The sequence below is a fragment of the Pezoporus occidentalis genome, unplaced genomic scaffold (assembly GCF_034315485.1).
Source record: "Pezoporus occidentalis ecotype Australia unplaced genomic scaffold, CSIRO_AGI_Poc_V1 ctg51, whole genome shotgun sequence".
Taxonomy (NCBI): Eukaryota; Metazoa; Chordata; class Aves; order Psittaciformes; family Psittacidae; genus Pezoporus; species Pezoporus occidentalis.
This window is the reverse complement of record NW_026915847.1, coordinates 1,806,499-1,821,741: the sequence shown is the minus strand read 5'-3', so window position 1 is coordinate 1,821,741 and position 15,243 is coordinate 1,806,499.

Below are 15,243 nucleotides of genomic sequence, written 5' to 3'. Positions count from 1 at the left end.
CCACATATACATTCAGGTCTAACAGTATGAGGTACCCTTAGTAACCTATCAAGCATGTGAGAGCTTTTGCACACTTCTATTATCCATATAAAAGCAACATGCCTCTACTGCATAGTATACATCATCATTTGGGTATTCATTACTAAGCATGTGAGTGATGATGATCATCCATTCTTCCAATGTCACTTGACTAATGTCTTGAAGTTTTTTCAGCTACATTTTTCCTATTAGCTGGGACTTTCACCTTGATTTTCCTTTTCAACTCTAAGAAAAGAGTAGTGCCAATATTGAACTAAATCTGAACATAATTCAGTGTTCGAATCTCTTCCTTATTCCTTGCATTCAAATCTGTTTGGCCAGGATTTAGAGTCTGGTAATGTTTAAAGGTTAAAAATGGAGACATTACAAGTGTCCTCTTTAATGTAGCAGTTAATGAAACATGACTGTTTTTCTTCTACAATTCACTTTTTTATTGCTAGATTCATCTTACAGTACTTTCCTTTATATATTATATCCTGATTAAAAAATCCCCAGCCATAAGCTTTTCTAGGTTTTCTTGCTCCCTTGTTCATTCTTTATGTCCCAATTTTCCAGAAAGAAAATAACTGACCAGCTGACCACACAAATACAAATGAAAAAAACCCAAACTTATATAAATATAGTGTTAAAGAAAATATTCTGTGTAATAGATAAGTTCCTTGTAACTTCTCCCTTATGCCACTTATCCCTTTTTCTTGTCTCCAGAAAAATCCTTTACTCCTACTTTTGCATATTCCTGAAACAAAAGCCTCAAAAGTTGTGGTAATATGGAAAAGTGTCAGCTCTAACAGTACATCTGCTTGGGATACAGCAGTCTTTCTTCCTCTTCAGAGGAGTATAATCTAGTTTTTATTAATAATGCAAATTATCTTCAGAAAAAGATGTTAAGAAGAACTGAACTTTCTTCTCTGTTTTGAATTCATTTTGTTAAAAAAAGGCGAATTGTAGGATTCTCTCTATCAACCATATAATCAAATTCTCACTTTCTCTACATTATCACAGTATCATCTACAGTTGGATTTGCCTCCCCAGTCTTATATAAATTTTGTGTTTCTTAATCATGCAGTATTCCTGTGGCCTGGACTGATTAATTTGTAGTTTTCGCTGTAATACTAAGGTTTTCTTGCACAAATTCTTTAAGAATCTTAGGGTTTTACAGTTACTCCTGTTTGAACACATGCAATTCTGAGTGTATTCTCTTTGGATGCTGTCTTTTCTATTTTCCAGCTCCACGTTTGCATTAATCATCCTAACTTTGTCTTTACATCTAAACAGTTTGCCCCATACAGCATTCCAGCGGGAGGACTGGAGTTCTGACTTACTACATCACAGTAGGCCAAAAACATCTGCTTTTTTTCCTCCACTCACCAAATTATTCAGAAATTAATCTGATTCTGTTTATAGTATGTAAACTTACCAAAAACATGATTTAGGAGTCTAATTCATGCTCTCCTAAATGGCAAAGCTGTCAGGCATAGATTTTTTAAAAGGTATTAAGTGTCTAAATATTTATCAGGACTGGTATTTCATTTGTGTCTAGGTGCCTAACTCATTGATTTCAGTGTACTTTCCAAGTTTCCTGCAACGAACTTTCAGATTATTGGACATTCAGGCATCTTTCAAAAGCCTTGCCTTTGAAAGCTGGAATTTCACAGTTTGCTAAGGTATTTCTGAAATATCTGCAAATTCTCTTTGGTTTAGTGAGAAATCACTGCACAGTAAAATTATTTTGTTTACCTCTGCCAAGGAACCTACATAATTCCCATTTCTTTTAAGAAACATTTTAAAAAATAGTTTGTTATTGATTCTATACAACTTAATATCAGGTTTTACCTAAAAAATTTTCTCTTTAAGGTGTCTTCATGTGATCATGCCTCTGGTCTGGATAATGAGTACTGTATTTGAAGATTTTTTTAAAAAATAAGTCTAACACATATTGTTATACAGATCTTATAAAGAATGTACTGTCTGATGAAGTATTATCAGGCAATTAACCACCAAAGCAATAAACTACAGCAGGCATAACAGTGAAAGTCTCAGAATAAAAATAAAAAATATTGTACATTAACATAAACAAGCCTCCCAAAATGGTTGAAGTGCCACAGTTTTGTTCTCTTTTCCTTCTCAGAGAGGCTAATTGTTCTTCAGTTTAGGCAGAAAAAGTACTATTGAATGTGAGTGCCCATCCAGGGAAATGAGGTTAGCAATAGCCAAATGAATATTATGTACTGATAAATCAATACAAAAATGAATTACAGAAGTTCTTCCACAAGTATAATCCATCTTACTTTTAAACTTGTCTTTGAGTTTATGCACTGCTGTTGATTATGTCTTTCACGGGAAGGGAGGAGAGTGGCCATGTTCTCCCTACTCCTTTCTGTAGAATCTTAGAATAATAGAATAGTTAGGGTTGGAAAGGACCTTAAGACCATCTAGGTCCAACCCCCCTGCCATGGGCAGGGCCACCTCACACTAAACCATGGCACCCAAGGCCTCGTCCAACCTGGTCTTGAACACTGCCAGGGATGGAGCATTCACAACCTCCCTGGGCAACACATTCCAGTGCCTCACCACCCTAACAGGAAAGAATTTCCTTCTTATATCCAATCTAAACTCCCCCTGTTTAAGTTTTAACCCATTACCAATTGTCCTATCACTACAGTCCCTAATGAAGAGTCCCTCCCCACCATCCCTGTAGGCCCCCTTCAGATACTGGAAGGCTGCTCTGAGGTCTCCACGCAGCCTTCTCTTCTCCAGGCTGAACAGCCCCAACTTTCTCAGCTTGTCTTCATACGGGAGGTGCTCCAGTCCCCTGATCATCCTCGTGACCCTCCTCTGGACTTGTTCCGACAGTTCCATGTCCTTTTTATGTTGAGGACACCAGAACTGCACACAATACTCCAGGGAAGGTCTCACGAAAGCAGAGTAGAGGGGCAGGATCACCTCCTTTGACCTGCTGGTCACAATCCTTTTGATGCAGCCCAGGATACGGTTGGCTTTCTGGGCTGCAAGCGCACACTGAAGCCAGCTCATGCTCATTTCTCATCAACCAACACCCCCAAGTCCTTCTCTGCAGGCTGCTTTGAATCTCTTCTCTGCCCAACCTGTAGCTGTGCCTGGGATTGCTCCAACCCAGGTGTAGGACCTTGCACTTGGCATGGTTAAACTTCATGAGGTTGGCATCAGCCCACCTCACAAGTGTGTCAAGGTCCCTCTGGATGGCTCATTTCCCCACATATTGACTTATGTCTACAAAGTGCTGATTTACGCAGATGCTCCTTTGCTGGCATTGGCATGTAAAGAACAGATTACAATAAAACAGGATTTTAAAAGTTAGCTTTTATTACCTGGGAACTGCATTTGTTCTGGTTTTCTTCAGAAATTCCTTTTTGGAAAGTTTTTGAGAACTGTGGTTTATTTTAGTTTGGCAAGCAACTGAGATAGAAACAAAGTCTTTCAAATGCTTTGAGAAATGGGGCAGAACAGAAGCAGATATTCTTCCTGTGGGCAAAATTTACTGGATGACCTTGGTCTTCAGACAAGTTTGCATTTAAGGTTTTGTTGAGAGAAACAGGTTCCAGTAAATGTCATAATTTAGCCAAAACAGCTTATTTTGCTAAAATTATGATCAGTTGAAAACATCCTGGCCAGCTCCAACAGGAACACAAATTACACCATGTTGTTTGCCTGGTTTGCAGTCTGCTGACTTCACTTTGCTTTTATGTTGTTTAAGCATCCACACAAGAAATGTGCTGCTGCTTCAAGCTCAAATCATCAGGAATGCAAAGGAAGAAACTGCAGCTTCTCATCAGGTCCTTTCTTCCCCTGTCCTGCCAGGTGGCTGGCTCTGTTCTGCTGCTTCCAGGGGTTTTTCTGTCTCTCTTTCCTGTACTGCTAGCTGCTAATTGATCTCCCTTGCAGTATTTTTCTCAGCTGCTGCTCCTCCTCTCTGTTCACTGATCTCCAATATTGATCCTGGGACCCCTTTTTGCTGGTCACCTGCAGCATCCAGCTGTGGTCATGGCAGCACTGTTCATTTCACAATGCACCTTCTGGAGATGCCCCACAGCTTGGTAAAGGCTCTCCTCTTCCCTATTTTCTCTTGCTTTGAGCTCAGTCACTGCTAATCCCCAGGACTGCACCCACCATGTCTTTTTGGCTGGCAAAGAATTTCTTTCTCTCTTCACCTGTATCCATCCCCAAAAGACACAGCTGGAACTTGAAGGTGATAATTCAATCCACATGTCCAACAGAGGAAGGTAAACGAATAGCCAGAGCTCCTCAGTATTTTTTGTTTTTGAAAGTCACAACACTTAGAGCTTTGAGTATACTGAATATAGCCACAGTTTATCCCAATATCTGCTCTTAGATGACACAGGAGGACCAAGGTATCATTTCTTCCCAAAGCTGCAGAAAGAAAATGTAGCACTTGCAACTGCAATGACTAATTGTGAACATTCAAATTATTAAACATTTTGACAGCTGGAGGAGAAAACATGTCCTGGAAATATCCAGGATTGTTATTCATAAAGTGATTCAATGAGTAGAAAATCTACTTACTTTAATATATATATATATATATATATATATATACACAAAGGTGAAAACCTGCATTTCCTGACAGAATCTAAATAGCGTCTTCTCTTGGAAAGGAAAAAAAGCAAGTGAAAGAAATCCTTTCTAGATGGTTATTATGTAATGACAAATGCTCTGATAGCCTCTCTTAGATTTATCTGAGTAACACTCGAGGCAGACAAGACCTCCCCTGACTTTAATGGTCTTTGGGTGAGGCTCTTAACCATATAGAAAAGACAGCTTGACATTTGCGTGCAATAAATTATCCACTCTGGACTTCTGGACTTTAGGCTGTTCCAGTCCTAAACAGCTTCCCTTACACACGCAGAAAGTGCCTGCACTGGCTGCTTGCACAAAGAGATTGGTCCATGTAAGATCCTGCTTCCTCCTCCCCATTCTATCACAAAAAGTAAATGAGCAGGCACACAGGCAATTTTTTATCCAGAAATGATAATGTGAAAAAGGAGTTATGCATTCTAGATACCTTGAAATAAATTTACTATAACCAGCTGTCTAAGTAGAGTAAGTATAACAGAGACCCACAAGAGAGAGGATGTTTAAACATTGAGCATCTGACACTATGCCTTTGACTTACTTAACTGTGCTGCTTTGCTGAGTGGAAAATCTAGTTACTTGAATGTATAAAGAAAATGAAGACTTACATTTCATGACAGAATCTAAATAACATCTTATCTGTCCAAGTGAAAATCATGTCCATTACACTAGAATGGTTATGTACATCATCCTTCTAGTTTACATTGTTAGAGTGCTTTTACATCAAAGACGTCATTTTATCTTCCATCATACATCCAGGGGTTTCTCTTGCAGCCTCTCTCTCCTCCTGCTTTGCCCTCACTGCTCACTGTTTTACTACCAGGTACTAGGAAATTGTAGCTATATTTTCTGAGCTGCTTTTCACAGGTTGGAGTAAAATGTATTTATAGCATGAGTAAATTCCTCATTTTAAAACATATAAAAGGTATTTCTTTATTCAGAAAACTGTCTGAACTTAGAGCAGTAAGTGTATTTTTAGAAGCAAGGTTTCACCATAAAAGGTTTAAATGGTGTCTTAAAGCTTTTTAAATACAGTGTGTTGTCTTTGTGACTCTGTAAATCACTAGCCTGTTAGAGGTCAAAAGATTATCATTTAGAGAAAGGTTTCATTCTTTGAGAGGAAAACCGGTAAACCAAAGCTATATAAATAAACTGACTGCCCTGAGACAGTCATGTAGCAAAATATATCTTTGCTGTCAAATGCAGAGATGCTAATATGAAGACAGTGTCTGTTGTCTTCATGCAGTGCTCATGGATAGTAGCATTTTATTGTGACAAAGTGAGGCTGGTGGATCATATATACCCAGTGGTTCTAAGTCTTTATCCAGAAACATCAGGAATTTAAAGCAGACTACCTACCATGGTGAGGTGCTTATAAAAAGGAAGCATTTCTCAGAGTCAATAAACACTTGCTCTACTCATTCAAAATTTCCTTGGTTTGTAAGTTTGACCTTAGGATAAGCACAACATTCCAGTAATGTGATTTAAGTACCATTATTTTTCTATTTCTTATTCATATTCTCAATCTTTAGTGCATCTTAACATAGCTTTATAGTAAAGCAGTGTACCTTCACAAATGTGTATATATAGACATATATTTCAAAGGACTCGGTTGTGAAATGCGACTCTCAGGTGTAAGGTGTACAGCGTTATCAATATGCTTGTATGTAAACCTCTAACAAATTAGTAATAAATTAACCTCAGGCATGGCAGTTTGGATCCTTGACTGCCCAACAGCTTTGCCAGTCAGCAGCACTATAATGAGGATTTAAAAGCGTAACACAGGTGTCCTAAGGCGAGCTCAGAGAAGACGGAAACCTCCTGCTGAGCAGAAGAGCAAAAGCTCGCTTGATCTTGATTTTCAGTACAAATACAGACCGTGAAAGCAGGGCCTCACGATCCTTCTGGCTTTTTGGGTTTTAAGCAGGAGGTGTCAGAAAAGTTACCACAGGGATAACTGGCTAGTGGCGGCCAAGCATTCATAGCGACGTCACTTTTTGATCCTTCGATGTCAGCTTTTCCTACCATTGTAAAGCAGAATTCACCAAGTGCTGGATTGTTCACCCACTAATAAGGAATGTGAGCTGGGATTAGACTGTCGTGAGACAGGCTGATGATGTGTTGCAATAGTAATCCTGCTCAGTATGAGAGGAACCGCAGTTTCAGACCCCTGGTGCGTGCACTTGGCTGAGGAGCCACTGGCGCGAGGCTACCATCTGCGGGCTTATGACTGAACGCCTCTAAGTCAGAATCCCACCTAGATGCTTAATGTTGTGCTGTTGCGTCAATGGTCGCTCAAGATTGACCCAGGAGATTACAGTCTTGTTCAGAATATGTGGGTTAAAGCCCTTCCTGAATCTTCGTTAGCAGAGACAGGCCTTCCTCATAGGAGAAGGAAAACTCCTATCTTCAAACCTGGGCTGATGGAGCTCATCTAGCCTTGTAAGGGCTTCCATCTAAGAGAAGGACACTCTTACAAAACCTATGACCTGTGGACTTTGCTGTCACCGTCCTAGCTAGCTAGGCCCTGGCAGTTAAACCTCAGGTGTAAACGGTGGGGCCAGTTCCATGCACGCTGTGCCTCACCTAAAAAATCCACTATGCAGGCTCAAAGGGTCTACTCACACTTGCAAAGCCCTGTAGTGACAGGCGAGTGATGAAACAACAGGTGACAAGGTGCACTGGAAGCTGCAGATCCAACTTTGTATGTGGGAGGTTCAGAACATTGGTTGCTCAAGACTGACCCAGGAGATGACAGTCCTGTTCGGAAACACCCTGAATGCCCAAGCAGCCTTTTTTCCAACCAGATTTGCCTACCTATCCCACATTGCCCTTAGTCATCATGCTTGTAGTAAGCGAGGATAAAGCCCTTCCCAAATCTTCGTTCGCGAAGCCAAGCCAAGCCAATGAGGATTTAAGAATATGGAAACGTAAGTGGCTGCAACTGGTAATGCAGAATTCCAGATGCTTTTAAAACTCCCTTTAAAACCCCAGAACTGGGGTGAATGGAAATGCCTGATTCCTATGAGCATTTAGGAACTCTTCCTAGGCAAAACATGCAGGCATTAATTTGTATATTTAGGCTGTTTTTTTCATAAGCTGGCAGCTTAATGCTGAAAGAAAGTTTTCGTTATCTGAGTTGATGGCTAACAGTGAAAGTTGTTCTCTTGTTTCTGTATATTTCAGTCACTGGGAAACTGATGTATAACAATACATGGATGCACTGAATTAGAAAAGACAGTTTTAGAGCAGTGACATGTCTTTTTTCCTACAGTGCACACTCCACTGAGATATGTCAAACAGGCTGTAGGAGAGCTACATGCACTTGGAAAGGTTCTCCTGTCCACACTCTCTTTTTCTGCCTTCCCTTTTCCTCTTGTCCATTTGCATTCTTGGACTGTGACCAGAGAACAATTCGAGATCTTATCCAAATTTCACCCTAAAGAACCTATAACAGAATATGAAGGCTTTAAACTTCCACCCAAACTTGCTTTTACTTCTGACATTTCCATGAAAGACTGGATGATTTCACAGTGAAACTTCAGTGTCCTGAACTGCTGCTTCAAAGATTGTTTCCTTAACAAAATGTTCACGGGTGCTTATAAATTTAACATGTTTTCCAGGCTGAGACAAGGTCATTTGCAAACTAGACTTTATAAGCCATTTTAATTATTTTATTTAATGACATTTCAGAGATGCTATTTAATCTCACTAAGCTGTGCATTCAATTTGATTTGCAAATCTAGGGCAATATTCCTTTCCTATCCAGTTGTACCTATATAGACACTAAGCACATTCCTATTACTGAAACATTTTTCCCAGCTCTTCCACTGTGTCCAGAATGCAAAGGAAATTTCTTTGATAGAATCATAAACTTAAAAGTCATAAGCCTTTTTAGTCCAAATTTCTTTTGCTAAACAGAGAAGAAATTTCAGGAAAAATTCCCTGTTACAGTAAGCATCTATCTGTAACAAGATGAATATAAAACTGAATGTATAATGGCTGCTCCCTCCAGAAGGCCCTTATGGAATATAGCTCAGTGTGCAAAAAGCACATTTGCAATGGTATAACTACATATATATGCAACTATACGCTAAATGCAAAAGTTTCTGACATCAACAAAATTGTTACATTCAGGATAGATTTGGTCAGAAATTGGATGACTGAACTTAGCGTTTCCACATACGGATATAGGTATAATAATGTCTAAGAAAACAGCTCTTGGATCTGATCTGCCATTGAGATTACATCTTTCATAACATTTGGAAACTGTATGCTACTGCTGGGGACTGCTAGAAGAAGATGAGATTTCTGAGCAAAATTTGGGCATAAACATTTGAAAATGACAGCTGCTTCTGTTTGCAAATGAAAAAATTAGAGTCCTTTAAAAAAATAATGAAAATATCTTCCAAAGCAAATATAACTTCATTTGGTTCATTGTAATTTACAAATGTAGCTTTCTAAAATAAATTTCAATATACTGCTGATTATGTATGTGTGTGTATGTGTGTACACATATTCATATACACATATCTGCAAAAAAGGGTTATCATAATGGATTATTTTTTTATTAGCAAATATGCAAAAACTACAAAATCAAACATGAGTGAGGTGAGTTGTTTAGGTGAGAAAGAGTATGCAATGGTGAGAAATAACATCTATGTTCAGTCAACCAACTGTATCAGGGGTTTTCATGAGTCAAAAATCATCACTCAATAAAATGGTTATAGATAACGAAACAGCTGAAATAATAATTATCATCATCATTTGCAATTATTAATGCTTGTTTTTATTTTCCACAATAACAAAACCAATTAATTATGAAATTTCACCTACCAAGATTTCACCGAGAAGCTGTTATTACAAAACTTAACAGAAAGAGTTAAGATCATACTTACTGGTTTATTAGAGAGGCTCCAACTTAATGGAACAACTTCAATCAATTCCACCAATGTATTTCAAGTCCTACTTTTTTTGTTTGTATCTATTTTTTTTCTCATATATTCTCTGTATTTTTTTTTTCTAGGATGTAAAATAAAGGTCTTCCAATCCAGAAAATGTTTTCCACTCACTGTATTTCTCTCTGAGGAAATTAGTGCTTTTTAATCTGCCATTCATCTCATCCACATAAGAACAAAGCGGATTTTCAGGTCAGATACCTCTCTTACAAATCAATAAGGTGCCATTGAAAAGCTGAGTTTGAAAAGTTTAGTAAAAATATCTGTATGTGACATCTGTGTAAACGAGGTGCTTATACGTATGTGTACAATACCGAGAGATGTTTGAGCCTCTCTTCACCAACAGAACGCAAGTTCTTTCATGGGCTTGTATAAGTAATGGAAATGAAGTCATACTGAACTGAATTAATGTTTTTGCCAAGGAGATGTACAGGGTCATTTTCTTTCAGGGAACTTATTCCTTGAGGTTAAATACATCAAAATATATTGAAAAAGTGGGTCATACTTTATTAGGTTTTGAAAAAATATAACCATCAAAAATAGACTTTCTAAAAGATTACAGAAGTGCCACTGCAAAGCTGTGAGTACCTGGGCAGTGTGAACAAGATTCAGCTGAGTTGTGGGAGTTAGTTTTGAATCATGATAATGAAAATGTTTATTTGGAATTGGAGTATAAATAATTGATTTTTCAAAGGTAAAGCTTTTATAGATGAAAGAAAAAAAAAATCTGTTCTAATTTTAAAAAGTATCAATTATTGTAATTAAGCTACAAAGACTGAACTGGTGTTTAAGTCATGGGAGTTTTCACAAGCAGATCACTCCAAAGACAAACATCAGGCTGGCTAAGAAGGCACTAGGCTGCTTTCAGGATGTTGTTTTTTTTTCCCTAACCAGTATAAGCGTTATAAAACAACTGTTTGGTGCCGGGTTTAACCATTATGACTAAAGAGATGGGAACTGGCTACTGCTGCTGAAGCCTTAAATATCCTCCCTTTCTCCTGATCATTTAGACTTGTTTGGTTCCAGCCAGCTTGTAAGGCATTTTGGCACTGAGGCTATTTCCACACTGTGGCATTTGTTTCCATTTTGGATTTAAACTTGCTCCAATTAAAGCTTGTTCCATGGTTTTCTGCTGCTCATAAATGCAGCAATTCAGAACTAATTTAATGATGCATCTTTCTAAAAAATGCTGACTTATCAGGTCTGATTTTTTTCGTGTGTGTTGGTTCTGACAGCATTTTCTGATCAAAACTAGCCTCCGTACTAAAGCCTTGAAGCAGTTATATTTCTATGAATATCTTAACAGCATGTCTACATTCATCCTTCCCCAGATGAAGGCCTGAAACGTGTCTCCCACTTGGAAGGCAAATTTTATTTGTATCTATATATGCATATGTATAATCATATGCATGCATATATGCACATATACCTCTAGACATGTTTCCCCGTGCAAATGGAAGATGAATCTTGATATACTCTACAAAAAATTCTTACGTCATGGGCAGTTCTCTGTACAAGGAATATGGCATGATTCATGTGCTCAATTAGATTTCACCTCCAAGTAGTGCAGATTCTTCAGTCCTTTGAAGAATTCATGCTGTTAACAAAATATATTCAGGCTGGGTAAACATACTTCCTGAGTTTCTTTTCCTTTCCCTGCACTACTAATTGACAAAACAAAAAGCTTTTGAGCAAAACATTTTCTTGACTTGTGGACTTCTCCCAAATGTTCGCCTGCTCAAATCTCCCTCTTCCCTGCTTCAAACCTTCATAACTTAGATGGGAGTTAAAGACACCTACATGTCCTGGCTTGCAGCATATAGTTCTCTGCATTGGCAGAACCACCATCAGAGTCATGAAAAATTACATTCTTTCTCTGTAACTTTGTCATTCTTTTTTTCTTTTTTGGGGGGTTGTGGGTTTTTTGTTTTGTTTATACTTTGAGGATTCTATTTGCCTGTCAATTGGCCTTGAAAAAGGTACACTGAATTCGGAATACAGAAAATTCCATGTGTAGCAAAAAGGACAGAAGACAAAACAGCACCGCAGCCCTCCATTTTCTCTTGACTTCCAATGAAATGTGATACCGAGATCAAAGTTTTAGACTTGGTAAAGCCCTCTGGAGAATTTATCCATTTTAGCAAAGGAACCACTCCCCTTTCCACTAACAAAATTACAGGGGAGAAAGCCCTTGGTTCTCTGGAACAACCAATAATCTATTTATCTTTGAAGGGTGTATGTGAATAGATGTATGTATACACCTGTATAAACTACTTTTAAGCTGTCTCAGAAAACAAATCAGAATGATCAGTAGACAAGCAGCAAAAGCAGCTCATTTGATAAAGCAAAAAATAAAGTAGATCAAATACAGTGATAATTATGGGCAAAGGAAATTCTTTTTTTCCTCAAATCTCAAAGACAAGACTGATCTATAGATTTTTCACATGGATTTGCTATATGAAAGTAGATATCCATCTCTAGCTATGTAGGTGTTCTCAGTTTACTGCCACGGTGATTGTTTGTAGCATTTGTGTGTCATAACAGTTCTATAAGCCACATAACCAGCTCTGATTCATGGAAGTAGTTAGCAAAAGATACTGACATAGTGAATGGTCAGATGTTTTAATTTCTAATTCTTAAATGAATATGGGAAAATTCATGCTGGATAGAAAGGTCTAATAAATTGGGATAGAAACATTCTTTCTTTAGGACTGTTAAACCAGCACAAATCATGCGCCAAATAAATACATGTAATCCAATTTCTTTCTCAGTTTGATTAGCTACAGAAACAGACATCTTATGGGTAATTTTATTTGATTGTTAGATGCTAACTGAGTCTATCAGAGAATTCACTATTAATTCAATAAAGCAGAAAGAACTGCTGAAAGAACCAACTGAACCATCAGTTTGGGGAGTTAGATCATATTGGTTGCAAAATACGTGCACTATACTTGTCTCATGAGCATACAGCATTTAGAAGTAAGGCTCCATCAAGGAGAGCGCTTAGGGCTGAGGGATAACCTGACGGCTACATGTTTGCAGGCTTGGATTTGTTTGTCAGTCCCTTACCACTGTAATAAGTGATAAAATATACTGTGAGAGCAATTTTGCATAATAACCCAGAGTGAGCCTTAGAAATATATGCCATTGTAGTAAGGTGAAACATACCAACTGGGAGCCTGAGAACTTAAAACTGCTATAAAGTACTATTTTTATTCTGTTTTCAACAAAAAGTTACTTAATGAGGGAATTTTTGTTAGGAAGGATGGGACAAAGATAACATAATAGCACTTGTCTTTTAGCAAAGTCAGGCAGACTTTATAGGATTCATATGCAAATTCATATAGTCCTTTAGTTCAAGCCTGATTTTTATTACATTTTTTCCTCTTGGGATGGGTATGATTCTTACTGTTAAAATGCAGTGCAAGGATTTGATTTAAAATACACCAGGCTTTCATGGTTTTACAAAGTTAGGAAAAAAGCACATGTAATAAAATCCATAAATGATAAAATCACTGTATTTTGCAGATAGATTTTACAGTAGGTTGGTTGCCCTACAAAATACTAATGGTGAGATGTCAGAAAAATGCTCTCTTTCCCTCTCTTCTCTCTCACTATTTGTATATACTGACAATGACAAACCTAATAATCTCCAGGGTGCTCAGGTCTATGAAACTCATTTAATAATTCTTCCATTGTGGAAGATCTGTTAAAAAAAGGTAACCCTTTCTCTGTTATGATTTTGGGGCACCATAAATTGGACCTTGTGAAGTCTCCTTCTCATTTCATGAATGTGTGAATCAGAAGACTCTGAATTTATCACAGCTGAGAACAGAGGTCAATCATTTTGGTCTCATTTCCGCTTGGATGGGGAACACAGTACTTCCTTTTGCAGCCTCCAGGTTTTTATCTTATTCTGATTAACTGAAGGCTGAGAAAGAGATGACCCTTTGCTCCACCAAAGCCGGAGAGAGAGAGTCCACTTTACCCCCTAATGGCACAAGCAAATCAAACCCTTTCAAGCCATCAGACACTCATGAACTGAAATGAAGCTGGAGGACTAGCTATGAGAATAATGGCTGCTTGAAGTACTAGTTATGGGTCATAACCATGTTGAATTACTAGCAGGTCTACTGCTTTTCATGGTTGAATGCTGTTTGAATCAGGTGGATAGCAGAAAGAGAATATAAACAGAACTGTGTTAAGAGGATAATATAGTTTCCAAAAACTAAACTTCTAAAATATTATTACTGTGGGTATGAGACGTCCCTATGAGGTAGGAGTTTCCTTTAAACCTGATGTGGATTCAGTAATGTGCACTTTGGCTGAAATTAAACCATTAACTCATCTGTGCACATAGATACACAAGTCCACAGACTTCATTCTTCATATTCTTAGATCAACAAAGAAATTTGAGTTTATCTTCATTAGCTGTAAACAAAAGCTGGTACTAAAGTCACGTTAGGAAAAGCTTATTTGACATCCCTTAGTAAGCTGATGTGATCCTTAATGAAAGTAATAGTAATTTAAGAAAAAGTTATCCAAAATTGAAAAAGAAAGCATCCTGGTTTAGTTTCTAACCACAGCAGACTTAGAGAAATACATGCTGTTAGCTTTCATATGACAGGCTGCATATTACTTAACTGGTTTAGAACCAATGCAGGTATTTTGTCTAAAGTGATCATAAAAACAAAGCTAACAGCAAAAAACATCAAACTTGTCAACTCACAGAGGTTTTCCTAATATATGTGCTTTTGTACATTTATCACTTGGGTTTATAGCTTTTAGAATTCAAGTGACAAATTGTAAGGCATTTTTATTGTTAGCTATTGAGCCATTTCTCTACCAAGGTACTAAAATAAGAAAAAAATAGATTTGAATTAGTTATAGAAGCTGTAAAAAAAAAAAGAAATATATAAATCAGTGTTTAAACAATACAGGATGGCTAGGAGAACAGTTCCTAGCAATAATACTGAGCACTGCCATGGAGCTTAACTTGTGTAACTCTTGATCATGATAGCAATATACTGAATCCACTTAGACTCTGCCATTTATTTTTATCAAATTTTCCTTTTATCTATATATTGAACTACTTTAATGGAAATGATTCATAATGCCATACTGTGTATGCTTGCTTTATTCTGCATTTGCTTTATTCTGTCTGCATTTGCTTAATTGCTTCATTTTGTTATAGAAGCCTATGGAAGGACAAAACCAATATCTCAATAGAACGGTTGCCCTAAGAAAAGGAACCCACAAGCAATTATAAATACTTGAAAACTGCAAAAGCAGCTCACTGAGGTTCACTAAAAAGTTATTTTTTTATTGAAGTTTTTGTTTATCTGAAGATGTTATAAATGCATATATGCATACAAATAATTATATATGTGTAACCCCTGTAATTTATTTCAACGAAAAGTCTACACAGCTATATTTGGAAAGTACATGTGTCAGTTTATGCTGTAAATTCCTGTCACCGCAGTATTAAGATTTACTGTTTAGAAAATTTATGAAAAAGCTACCTCATTGCATCATACTGAAGTGTTCCAGGATCTGACATAGATGTTAAAGACCACAGAATTAGGGAAAAAATGTGGGTGTACCCACATTTATATAG